The 13,961-nt window shown below is 45.1% G+C and overlaps 1 protein-coding gene across 3 annotated transcripts in view; it reads right to left on the bottom strand.

Annotated features, from left to right (window-relative positions):
- The window catches only part of RALY (RALY heterogeneous nuclear ribonucleoprotein), an 86,063-nt gene extending 72,439 nt beyond the window's left edge, over positions 1-13,624 (bottom strand). Inside the window, exon 1 of one of the 3 annotated variants that reach the window (XM_054467498.2) lies at positions 13,368-13,624. The gene's annotated coding sequence lies outside the window, so the exon portion shown is untranslated. The remainder of the gene's footprint in view (positions 1-13,367) is intronic. The other 2 variants (XM_054467500.2, XM_054467497.2) reach the window with 2 other exon arrangements.
- Positions 13,625-13,961: the final 337 nt, after the last annotated feature.

The following is a 13,961-nucleotide window of genomic DNA, read 5'->3' as shown; positions in this document are numbered from 1 at the left end:
CGATCTTGGCTCACTGCAACCTCTGCCTCCTGGGTTCAAGCGATTCTCCTGCCTCAGCCTCCCAAGTAGCTACAGGCGCCCACCACCACGCCCAGCTAATTTTTTGTATTTTAGTAGAGATGGGGTTTCACCATATTGGTCAGGCTGGTCTCGAACTCCTGACCTCAGGTGATCCACCCTCCTTGGCCTCCCAAAGTGCTGGGATTACAGGCGTGAGCCACTGCACCTGGCTTTTGTTTTGTTTTGTTTTTTTGGGATGGAGTCTCGCTCTGTCACCGAGGCTGGAGTGCAGTGGCATGATCTCGGCTCACTGCAACCTCTGCCTCCCGGGTTCAAGCGATTCTCCTGCCTCAGCCTCCTGAGTAGCTGGGACTACAGGCGCCCATCACCACGCCCAGCTAATTTTTTGTATTTTTAGTAGAGACGGACTTTCACCATGTTGGCCAGGATGGTCTTGATCTCTTGACCTCGTGATCTGCCTGCCTTGGCCTCCCAAAGTGCTGGGATTACAGGTGTGCCTGGCTGACTCAGAGAACTTAAAATGATTTGCCTAAGCTCACAGAGTGGTTTAGTGATGAAGGAACAAAAGCTTTGCAGACAAGTAGGCCTGTGTTCAAATCCAGGTGTGGCCTTGGACAAGCCATCCAACCTCTCTCAGTCTGTTTTCTTACCTACAAAATAAGAACAATACCTATTTTTGTAGGGTTGTCATGAGGGTTAAGAGAAATTGTCCTTAACCAACAATTTACAGAAAATACAGAGGACAAAGAGACACAGAAAACACACCATAGGAATGCAATGAGCAAATTCCAGAACATGGAAAAATCTACAGAAAAAAAATCCAGCTTCTTCAACAAATAATGGGGGGATAACTACAGTCATGCATCACTTAGCAACGGGGATACATTCTGAGAAGTGCATCATCAGGCGATTTCATCCCTGTGCAAACACCAGTGTGCACTTACACAGTCCTGGGTGGTATAGCCTGCTACACACCTAGACTACATAAGCATAGGCTGTATAGTTGCTCCTAGGCTACAAACCTATACAGCATGTTACTGTGTTGAATACTGTAGGCAACTGTAACACAATGGTAAGGATTTGTGCACCTAAACATACAATGGGTACAGTAAAAAAAAATGGTATTACAATCATATTAGACCACTGTCATATCTGTGGCCCATCACTGGCTGAAACATCTCTATGCAGCATGTGACTGTAGGAAGGACCATACAAATTAAATGAGACTTAAAAGACTTAAGAACCATGTGTGGACTTTATATGAATCCTGAATCAAACTATCAAAATAAGGTTGTGACATTTACAAAACAATCGAACATTTGAACACAATCATCTGGATTTTGATTTTATTAAGGAACTGTTACACTTTATAAAGATGGTAATGGCACTATAATTTTTAGAAGTCATCTTTTAGAGACACACTGTGAAATATTTAAGGACAAAATACGATAGCTGAGATTTTCTTCAAAGCACAAAATGAAGAAAAGTAGGTAGAGGTATAAATGAAACAAGACTGACGATGAATTGCTAACTTGAAGCCAAGTGATGGGTAAATCATATTTCATTAACCTATTCAACTTTGTGTATGTTTGAAATTTTCCATATTAAAAATAAAGAGGAATTGGTTAGGTTTCGATCCTAGCAACTCCATCTATCATATCGGCAGCGTGACCATGGTATATCTTTTTTGTTTTGTTTTGTTTATAGCATCTTTATTCAAAATTGACAAAATTTGGAAGCAACCAATGACTCCTTCAATAGGTGAACAGATAGATAAACTGTGGCACATCCAGACAATGAAATATTATTCAGCATTAAACAAAAATGAGCTATCAAAACATAAAAAGACATGGAAGAAACTTAAATGGATATTACTAAGTGAAAGAAGCAAATCTGAAAAGGCTATATATACTGTATGATTCCAACTATATGACGTTCTGGAAAGACATATCTGTGAAGACTATAAAAAGACCAGTGGTTGCCCACGGCATATCTCTTAACCTCCCTTTGTCTCAGTTTCCAACCTGTATGATTACGATCAACACAACCTACTTCTTAGGGTTGAGGTGAGAATGAAATAATATTTTATATGTATAAAAGGTTTCGCACATAGTAACCTTCAGTAAATATTAGCTCTATTAGTATAAACACAAGGTACCAAGTATGATATCTCAACACAGTGGACACTCAATTAATACCACTAATATGCAAGGCTGTGTTAACATTTAAAACCCAGGTCAGATTTTCTCAAAAAAAAAAAAAAAAAAAAAAAAAAAGAGTCTCACTCTGTCGCCAGGCTGGAGCACGGTGGCGCAATCTTGGCTCACTACAACCTCCAACTCCCTGGTTCAAGTGATTCTCCTGCCTCAGCCTCCCCAGTAGCTGGGATTACAGGCACGCGCCACCACGCCCAGCTAATTTTGGTATTTTTAGTAGAGACGGGGTTTCACTACTCCGTCAGGATGGTCTCGATCTCCTGACCTCATGATCTGCCTGCCTCGGCCTCCCAAAGTGTTAGGATTACAGGCCGTGAGCCACTGCACCCAGCCCATCAGATTTTTAAATCAACTACTTGACTAGTCTCCTCGAGAGGGGGCCTAGAAATTCTCTAGTGAATGTCCCTAGCGGCATCTCTAGCACCCTGTCTATCTTGACAAACACCCCATGACCTGACACAGGATCAGAAGCTGACTAATGTTTAACATGAAAGTGCTGCTCTCTGGAAGCAGGCAGGGCCACCCTATTTTCCCGAACCAGGTAATTTAAGGTACATTTTCTAATATTTGCTGACAGAACAAAGAGGAAAGGCTCTAAGACATGATCAATGTTCATGCCAACCTTCAAAGTGATTTGGTAAAACTACACAAAATAAATACCCAGCTAGGGTCCACCGGCAGGATAAAAGCTGACAAAGAAATGGCAATTTTTCCCTGAGTAAATATACAACTAATAGATGAGCTCTGAGAGACTAAGTTCTTTAGGTTTTAGTATTCCCTCCCCAACCATTTTAAGAAGAAAAACTCTCTTTTGATATACTTCAAGTATGATTGTTTACTGGATTAATTTCTTTCCTGAAATGATGTAAGTATAAGCAAAGAGATCATTCTCATCCTTTTATCCAGTTTAAATACAAATTGGCTTCATAACGACATGACCTTGCTCTGCTCTGAGAGGCTATGAGAAGATATCACCCATCTTCAAAGTGTGGGACACTTCCACCACCTGCTGATTAGCAGGAATATGGATGCTACTCAGTCTAGTCATTCATCTGTTCCCTACTCAAGTTGTTCCCATTGCACAGAATGTTCTCTATCTCTGCAGCCTAATCACCTGTGACCATTCTTTCTGGAAAAGGGGGGAAGGGAAGCACATCGGTTGAGAAAAGATACCTGGGTGTTGCTTCTGCATAGTATGGGAGATACAGTACAGACATGGCAATATTGGTATTTCATAATCTATAAGTACAACCAGACAGAATATTAGAAATTAAAATGGTCCTGGACAACAGATGGTCATCATCCTTATCCTACAAGGTCCAGCACAAATACTCACTGGTCCACAAATGTTCCTTGGGAACTCCCCCTCTGCCCCTCCTCCATGTACAAAGGAAGCAATCTCTTCCCCTTCTGAACTTCCCAATCATTGTACCCCTTTATAGTACTTGCTATGTGAGAATTCACAGTATGGTTCTTAAAATTCATATCTATAACTACTAGCCAGAATGGCTTCAAATGAAAAAGATAGACAATGCCAAGTATTTACAATGACACAGAACAACAGCAATTTTCTCATCGCTAACCATGTAAGCTGGTAGACCTTTTAAAACTGTTTGGCATATTTACCCAAGGTAAACATATGCCTAACCTAGGACTTACAGTATGAGGTTAGAGAACACTTACTCACTGTTCCCGCTAAACAGTTCACCTCCAGTCTTTTGCTCCATCATTGCCCCTGTCCAGATGCTTTCATCACACTTTTTCCCAATCACAGAGACCAGCTGAGATCACTCTCCCTGCTCCCTACAAAGAGATCGATCTCCTCTCTTATGGAAAATTCTGCCACTTACCTATTACCTCTGACAAATGACTGATGGATTCTTCACATATAAATTGTCTCATGTGATTTTACAACGTTCTAATTTGCTCCTCACAATACCATTGTGAGGAAGGCAAGATATGGAGTATTAGCCCCACTTCACAGATGAGAAAATGGAACTTCAAAGAGAGAGAGATGACATCTCCAGTTTACATGGCTTTATTATTCTAGACCCCACAGGCAATGCTAAATTGTTGGAAGAAATCGGGAGCACAACACAGCATCTCAAGTAATATTTCTCTCTGAAGGGTAGGAAAGAGGGAAGAGCCCTTCAAAACCAGGAGAGCCTCAATGTGCCCACCATTTCCATTTGCTAGGGCTCCTTGCTGCAAAGTGTTCAAAGGTGGCTGGCAGTGGCAATGGGCTTCACGAACTACAATATAATCACAATTATCAAATCACAGACTGATCAAATGCCAGAAACCACACCTCAGATAATTCCACTTGCATACAAAATAGAGCTATTTTATTTCAAAATAGAGCATAATAAAACTTAAAATAATTCAATATGAAACTTAATTTTCTTCATTTCTACATAAGAAGCGAGACAATACCAAATCTTCCTGAAGCCAGCCAGAGAATTGTGTGGGTGTCCAGCTATCTGCATCTGGACACCCAAACCTGAAGGGCAATGTTGTCCCCTACTCCAATATTCTTGACTTTACACACTGGGTGTTGGACACCTTAGCAACAGAGGATAAATATCTGTAAAAAACAGAAGGGAGAGAAGGGAATGCCAAAAAAATAAAGTCTACACACTGGAAGTCAGATTATCAAACTGGTCTCCTTGTCTACTGATACAACCATCAATTATGTTATTTTCCGTTTGAACCCTCAATCCAAATATATGAGCCAGGGTAGCAGGCTGGATTTGCTTTACTTATCTGTCTTCCTCTCAAGACTGAAAGTAATTTGTGGACAGGAATTATGTCTTGTTGGTTTTTATGTTCTCCATAAGGAGAACACATAGGAGGTACTCCAAATTCCTGGAACGAATGGTTGAGATTAGGGATGGAAGGCTGTTGGGACTCCCAAGCATAAATAATCATGCCACGGCAACTAAGTAACTTCCTCTGAACCCTAATTTTAGTAAGGGTTGATTTTAATTGGTGTAAGAATCAATTAGGGTGAATCTTTAAAGTCTGAAGAGAAGTTATTCTTGTGTTCAATTGATTCACGCACAGCCCTCATTATTACATTGGCAGCAGCAGCATTCCTCAGTACCACCTTACAGGTATCCGCAAAAACAAAATTCCAAAGCCTTAAATTAATGCTTCAGGTAAAAAGGAAACGACATGGCCAGGCGCGGCGGCTCACGCCTGTAATCCCAGCACTTTGAGAGGCCGAGGTGGGCAGATCACGAGGTCAGGAGATCGAGACCATCCTGGCGAACACTGTGAAACCCCGTCTCTACTAAAAATACAAAAAAATTAGCTGGGCGTGGTGATAGGCACCTGTAGTCCCCGTTACTCGGGAGGCTGAGGCAGGAGAATGGCATGAACCCGGGAGGCAGAGCTTGCAGTGAGCAGAGATCGCGCCACTGCACTCCAGCCTGGGCAACAGAGCGAGACTCCGTCTCAAAAAAAAAAAAAAAAAAAAAAGGAAACAACATTTGACTTCTCAGTATAGTGTGGTCACATCTCTTACAAAGAAAATCCAAATCTAGATAAATGAAGTTATGGAAATGACCCTTTTAAATCTACTGCTGGGCTTGCTTTCACTAACACAAAGAATTTCAAAGGAAACTAGACAAACAGATCAAGAGACACCATGTAAACAGCACCGTTAACTAAGCTTATTAAAATCCTTAATAAAATAAACAGGAGACAGCTAAATACCAGATAAATGCCTCTGGAATGAAGAAAATCTGGCCAATAACATTAAGCTTCTAAACCTGGCATTCTAAAAGAGACTATTTACTTGGAATAAAGCAATGAGTCTTACCTTGACAAATAAACAGAGGTATTCAGTCTCTACAGATGGCACTTCAAGGGCCAGGTAACCTCAGTAGACACATCTACTCCATAAGCTAAAGCTCTTAGGAAATGCAAGTTTCTGGTCTAGTGTTTTTCCATTACTACCATTGTGTGAAAATCTTAAAATGTTTCTTATTTTTCCTTTATTATGTGATTTTAAACAGTTTGCTATATATTTTAATGTAATTTTTTTATAGTCTTGGACTCCAAGTTTGTCCCATGAGGCTACAGCTCCAAGTTTATAATGGAACTCAGCATACAATTTGATAAATTCATCTCACAAGCAATTTTTCAGCAATCTGTCCACTCTAAAAAGCAATATCCATCTGTTTATATACTGAAAGGTATTTTTTGTGAACCCAGAATTTAACCCTCTGAGATACTCTCAATACTCTAGCAAAGCCCTTTCTCCTTCCAGAGATAAATTCTCAAGCCACTTCCACAAAACTGTAAAAAGGTAGAAATATCACTCAAGATTATCTAGTCCAATTCCCTTGTTTTACAGACAGGAAGACAGAGATCTCACAGAGTATTAGATAATTACAATTAACATGGGTTTGGCAAGCATCAAAAGCCCACTGACTGCTATTTTCCCCAGTCAAACTCATTGGTGTGTTGGGAAGATAGCCAGATTTGCACTTTAGTTAGTAGATCACTCCCTAGGAAACTCAAGTATGTACCCTCTAAGAAACCCAAGTATTCAGCCACAACCCCCTACCCCAACCCCAGAATAGAGAACAGGGGGCAGTGGATGTCTTAAATGGCTCTTCTGGAGATGGAGACTAGAGCCCAGGGACAATATCCCATCTTTCCTTCCTTCCTTCCTCCCAGGAGGTACAGGACATTGATTACCATGAAAGCCATTATGAAATGACAGAAGACACTAACACTGAGGAAATAAGGCAAGGCTGTGGAAACAAAAGATGACCAACATTAATACTTGGCCAGATACCTGCTTCTATTTATTCATTCGAAGAGAGGGGAGAAGTGAGAGAGAGAGGGACCTCCAACCCTTTTTCAGTCCCTACCTCCCCAGCCCCACTCTTTGGGCCTTTATAGAATTTCAGGGACTCCCCAGATGATTTTATGAGGAAACAAGGCTATAAAAAGAAAGGGCCTTAGTCCAGCCCAGACACTGACCAAACGATGCTCAGGCTAGTGACAAGACTTCCTATTTATTCCACTGCACTCTGTCTCTCTTCCTAAGGGTCTGTGAGCTGCACCCTGAGCACAGGTCTGAAACTTCCCTTACAGTACTCAGGGGGAAGTTGTAGGACAAGCAGGTTAACATTACGGCTGTCATTTTCTCCTTTCCAGCTATATATACATGAAGCCAAAATTGAATAAGACCAAGACACTCAAGTGAAAACCTTGCTGTCTCCACCCCTACTATCCCCCACCAATGCCAAACTAAGAAGGGGGAGAAGAAGAAAGAAAATACCTCTCCTAGAGATATATTATCTAAACTACCACCTAGAATCATAAAATGTAATTGCTAGAAGAGGCCTTATGGGTCATCTAGTCATTATTCAGATGAATAAACCCAGACACTTGCCATCTGAGAAAAAGACTGGAGCACACAGTGGGGTCTCCTGACTCCTATTCCTAATAAAAACCCTTCCAGGTCCCTCTCCATCCTGTCCTACCCGGCCCTGCCCCATCCACCCTCTCCCCAGGCCACCGCTGTATTCAAGCTACTGAGATTTCTGCCCTTCTGGATCATGAGCTCCTTAGGATATGTTTTACTCATCTTTGTTTTCCCAGTGCCTAGCAGAGAGTAAGCAGAGAAGTGGCTTCGGCTTAGAGAGGGACTTAAGAATACACTAGTACACGAAAAGACCAGTGCCAAAGGACGTAGCCTGGATAAAATGTAAACTTTTCTTGGCTTAACGTAAGCAGTTTCCAGGCTGTGCCACACCCGGATGTCTAGGATTGAATATCTCCTCTCTTCCTAAACTAATGTTCGCACCATCCAGTTTAGCCAGGCACATGACCAGTTGTGCCATACTCACTCTCTCCCTTTCAGACCTGACACAAAGAACTAGAATCCATAACCAGAGGTAAGTGAAAGCATATGTAAGGAGACCCTGCATAAGAAACCCTACCCCCTCCCTTACGTGCTCCTTCTCCTGTGTCCTCACCTCAATAAACAGCACCCATTTACAAAACTGCACCAGGTAGAAACCAGATGTCATCCCGATTCCTTCCTTACCCTCCACACCAATAATCTTTGTCTCATCACTCAATTCCATCTTTTTTCTTTCCTTTTTTTTTTTTTTTTTTTTGAGATAGTGTCTCACACCCAGGCTGGAGTGCAGTGGTTCGATCTCAGCTCACTGCAACCTCCACCTCCCAGGTTCAAGTGATTCTCCTGCCTTAGCCTCCCACATAGCTGGGATTACAGGCGCCTGCCACCACACCCGACTAATTTTTTTTGTATTTTTAGTAGAGACGGGGTTTCACCACGTTGGCCAGGCTAGTCTCAAACTCCTGACCTCAGGTGATCCACCCACCTCAGCCTCCCAAAGTGCTGGGACTACAAACGTGAGCCACCACGCCCAGCAATTCCATCTTTTTTCTACACACTCTTGCACACGCTCTCCCACAACCTTCATTTGAAACACCATCACCTCTTGCCAACCTCCTAACTGGTTTCTCTGCCCATAGTGTCCTAGCTCTCCAGTCCACTCCTGAACAGGCAGCCAGAGATATCCTTCCAAAATGCACATTGAATCATGGCCCCCTCACCTTGGGATGAAGTCCAAACTCCTCAACACAGGCAAGAAGGCCCTTTCCTGACTTGGCCTCTGCTCTGCCTACCTTGAAAGTCTCCTGTCTGGCCACATCCACCCACCTCAAGCATTATGCTCCACCCAAGAATCCTGAGAAATTTGTTTAGCTCTCTTGGCCCATTTATTCAACTACAGAATGGGAACAATAAGAGTACGTACTTTCAGGATGGTCTTAACCTATTATCACCATTTCTGAACTTGCTGTTCCTTCTACCTAGAACAGTCTTATCTCTGCCTCCTCCCTGACTCCCCAGATCTCTTCTTTTCCTGGCTTATGTCTGTTCTTCTCTTGAGGGCTAGGCTTAACCAACTTCTCCTCCTAAAAAGCCTTCCCTGACCTTCCAATGCTGGGTTAGGCATCATTTTTCTGCGCTCTCCTGGTGTCTGTCCCCGTGACAACACTTCTCACGCTGCCTGTTTCCTTGCCTATCTTTCCCACTAGGCTATACAAACCCAAATCCCTAAGCGTAGTACCAGGTCTGACAGAGGCTTACTAATTGTTCAGTGAATGAAAAACTTTCCAAAAATGAGGTATCCAAAGAAAGACATCTCAACAAGTAACCAACTCAAATGTCAGCCAGGTAGCTGGTCTAAATGACTGTAAGGTCCCTCAACTACAAGATTCTATCCAATAAATTCAACACACTGACCTCATGGGTCATATTTGTTTGAACTTTAATATGTAGGCAATGTTGGGGCCATCAGATTTTTAAGGAGAGTGTGACATGACCAGACACATGATCATGTGTTTGTTACCCTATTACCCATCTCTGAGACACCGCCTCTCCCAACCCCCAGTTGTTATCAGGACAATATTCCAACCATCTTCATAAACATAAAGAGCCCACTCCCCTAAATGGACCAACACAGAAAATGGTCAAAGGGCATTCTGAAAGGCTATATGTAGCATCTAACTCCATCTTAACCAACTGCAAGCAGTGAGGATCATAAACATCCTTCAAGAACCCAAAAGCTAATCCCTCCTGTGTGCCTCTATGGAAGGAGGGGAAAGAAAGAGGGAACATTTCATAAAGGTGATCTACTTAATCATCCTGAGTAGTTTTGATCCAAGCTGCTGTCGCTGCACTGTTATTCCTGATAACTGCAGCCCCATATCCCCAAACCCTGGACTGTCAGAAGGGCAGGTGCAAACAAGGTGAGGGTGGGGAGTTATCTCAGTTCTATTTTAAGGGTGTAATAGCCTGGCGTGGTGGCTCACGCCTGTAATCCCAGCACTTTGGAAGGCCAAGACAGGGGGATCACCTGAGGTTCAGGAGTTCAAAGCCAGCCTGGCCAACGTGGTGAAACCCCATCTCTACTAAAAATACAAAAATTACCCAGGCATGATGGTGCATGCCTGTAGTCCCAGCTACTCGGGAGGCTGAGGCAAGAGATCCCTTGAACCCAGGACGTTGAGGTTGCAGGGAGCCAAGATAGTGCCACTGCAATCCAGCCTGGGCGACACAGTGAGACTCCGTCTCCAAAAAAAACAGGGTATAAGGTCCCTTCTGCAGATACTGGGGAGCCAGCAGAGATTCAAAACAGGCTTCAGTGATAACGAACATCAACCTAAGGGGGAGAAAAGTAGGTCTTACTCAGAGAGGCCTGGGTTCCTGCTCTGGAGCTGCATGCCACATCTCTGCTGCAGGTGAGGACTAATAATTTTGCATTTACAATGCACTCTGAGACTAAAGAAGACACTAAGTGTGCCAGCTTTGCAGTCACAAAAGGACAAATATTGCATGATTCCACTTACATGAGGTTCCTAGAGTAGTCAAATTCACAGAAAGTAGAATGATAGTTTTCAGGGGCTGGAGGGAGGAGGGAATGGGGAGTTAGTTTAATGGGTACAGAATTTCAGTTGGGGAAGATAATGGACAGTGATGATGGTTGCATAACCATGCGAATGTACTTAATGTCACATAAATGTACACTTTGAAATGGTTAAATGGTAAATTTTATGTTATATATATTTCACCACGATTTTTTTTAAAAAAAAGCATGCCAGCTTTAAGGTCATACTGTCTGCAGGCTGAATACTGCCGTGGCCACTTACCAGTTACATGACCCTGAGGCAGGTAATGTAACCTCTCTAAGCCTGTTTCTTCTATAAAACAGGGGTAATAATAGTACTTAATTCATAGGTTGCTCTAAGAACTAGTAATATAGTCCATAAAGTCCTCAGTCCATTGACTGGTGGTACATGTTAGATACTTAATAAATTTAGCTATTATTACTACCACTATAAAGCACTTTCATAGCCATTTTCTTAACAATCCCCACAACAACCCTATGAGAGTTTACAGATAAGTAAACTGAGGCTCAGAGAGCCACAATGAGTGGCTCAGTTTATGATGCCAAATCAAATCCTCTGCTCCAGAGAGGTGTCTTGTCCTCACTACTTACTCATTCTGTCATCTAAGGCAAGTGCTATCCTGTGTCTCCACTCCCTCACAGTAAAAAAAAAGAGACATAAACCAAGCTCTGCAAACTACCTCACAGAAATGGATTAGAAATTAAATCAGATAATGGTTATGGAAGAGTATATAAGCCATAAACACATAAAACCGAAGTGGTGACTTACAAGAACTAGTACACCTGTGCTTAAACCTGGCCTCCTCTTAATACTAACCATAAGGCACAGAAAGTGGTGGGGACTATAAAACTTCCTTGGGATTTCCAATTACTCAGGATTTCTGACCTTAAGACCTGAATAAGTGGTTTCGTGCCCTTTTAAGAAGTGGCAAGGTATGGGAGAAATAAAAATATTACTGGATTAGGAGGAAGAAGACTGGGAATTTTAGTTCTCACTCTGACACTAAGGCAGTCTGAATTCAGACAACTTACTTCCCCTTTCCAAGGTTCAGTTAACAGGGAAGCGGGGAAAGACAGATACGAAAAAGTTGGACCAGATGGTCTGTAAGACCCCTTTCAGCTCCTACATAGGACTCCTAAATCCAGAATCCTGGCCAGGCACCACAGACTTACCAGACTCCAAAGAACTAATGTGAACATCAAGAGACTCCTCAAGACCTGGCCCAGAAACTCCGTTGCCTGATTTTTAGACACTCCCTCAAACGGGATCACATTGAAAAACTGGAACATTTGCCAAAGTTAATTTTAGTTCACTTTAACCACTCTGGGCCTTATCTGAAAATAGGAGTAATATTTGTTTGAAGGCAGATGACTTGAGCTATTCCCCCTAACCCCCATCAAACTAGGATCGATAAATCTAAACATAGAGAACCTGAAAGGTCTGGGAGGAGGAACACGCCACACACAAACTAAAGGGTGGATCCCACCGTTTACAGTCTCAAAGCTTCCTTGAGCCAAAACCCCAGGGAATTTGAGTTGTGTTCGAGACCTGGAGTCTGCATCCATCAACTTCTAACTGCCGCAACACTAGCAAGGAATTCATCCAAACCTTTCCCTTTAGAGCTATGGTAACCCCAGAATGGGATTTCATCCACAGTATAGTGGACAACGGCCCAGAAGTCAGGGAAAACCCAGAGTTATGCCCCTAATTAAATGGTGTGACCCAAGGCTAGGTAAAAATGCCCTCTGCACTAAGAGATGATACATGCTCACACCAGGAAATATTAATAAATAACAGGTACTGGCACCACTCCTTTGCACTTCTATGGCTACTGTGACTTGGAGAAAATTACTTGACCCCTCTGCGCCTTAATTTCTGCTTTTGTAAATAAGGATAAACCAGAAGGCCGTTGTGAACATCAAATGAAATAAGGCTTGGGAAGTTCCTGGGTGAAGTCTCACTAAATGTTCCCTGCTGGTGTTAAACACTTCTTTCACATATTAGTTCCCTCCCTGAATCCACGAACACCCCGCGAGGCGAGTTTCCTTCTTTCCCCCCACGTCACCGAGAGGCAAACTAAGCCTCGGCCGCCAAGGAGGCTGAGTGAAACGCGGATACGGCCCCAGTTCGAGGGCCCGTTGTTGTTTCTCTCCGAGCCCAAGGCGTGCAAAGAGCCCAGAAGAGGCGGGAGCCGAGGCAGGACAAGCTCTGCGAGCCTCCGGGAGCCCGTAGACCCAGCCCGGGTAGGAGAGCCGGAAGCAGCCGCGGCCGGGCCCGCCTGCGGCCTCCCCGGAGCAGCCTCCGTTCCCCTCCCTCCGCCCCTCGCCGGGCGGGGCGGGGCACGAGCACAAAAGACTCCAACTTCCGAGCGGGCGCGGGCCCACCCAGCCAACTACTGGCCCAGACTTGGCCCGCGGAGAGAGCAGGCAGGGAACGGCGGGAGCGGGCGCGGAGGGCTGGGGCCGGGGACCCAGGGCGGCGGGTCCGAGTAGGAGAAAGGAGCGGCGGAGGGGGCCTAGAGTTACTCGGGCTCCCGGGACTCCCCGAAGGGCAGAAATAAGTTTCTAAAAATAGGCAGCGGCCTGCCTGAAGAAGTGGGTGAACGGAAAGGCACAAAGCACACACCCTCCCCGCACCCCTAAGGAGACGCCCGCAGCCCCCACTCACCCGCGCCGAGAGGTCTGGAGGAAGCCGCGCGGCTGGGAAGAAGGCGGTACTGCCGCACTCGGGGACGTAAGGGAGGGAGGAAAAGGGCGGCTGCGGCGGGAAGAGGCTGGGCACAAGCGCGGGAGTCGTCGTCGCCGCCGTCGCCGCCGCCGCCGCTACCGCCCCCTCAGTTTCTCTGGGTTCCGCTGCCCCGCGCTGGCGCCGCTCGCGCGCCCCGCCGCACTGACAGCGGCGCGAGCCCCGCAGCCGCGAGCCCTGCCCTCGGCCGGCACCACTGAGGCGCGCGGGGGTGGGGGCACCCGGAGCGGCTCCCCGCAGCTCGGCTCCGCCCGCCGCTCCGGCCCTGGTCCCGGGCTCTCCTCCTTCTCTGTCTCCCGGGAAGGACACGGTGACACGAGCACGAGGCGTCTGCAGCCTCGCCCAGAAACAGCCCGGCTTCCCAGGCGCATGGGCTCTCCCCACCCTCTCAGCCTGGCTTTGGAAAGGTCCAGAGCTTCGGCGGGGACAGGAGGAAGGCGGGGCCGGGGTGGGGCCTGAAACGGAGCAGGGACTAAGACGCGGCTTGGGGAGGCGGGGCTGGGGCGGGAAGAGAGC

The sequence above is a fragment of the Pongo pygmaeus genome, chromosome 21 (assembly GCF_028885625.2).
Source record: "Pongo pygmaeus isolate AG05252 chromosome 21, NHGRI_mPonPyg2-v2.0_pri, whole genome shotgun sequence".
Classification (NCBI taxonomy): domain Eukaryota; kingdom Metazoa; phylum Chordata; class Mammalia; order Primates; family Hominidae; genus Pongo; species Pongo pygmaeus.
Note: the sequence above shows the minus strand (reverse complement) of the source record. Positions and strands in the feature narration are given on the sequence as shown.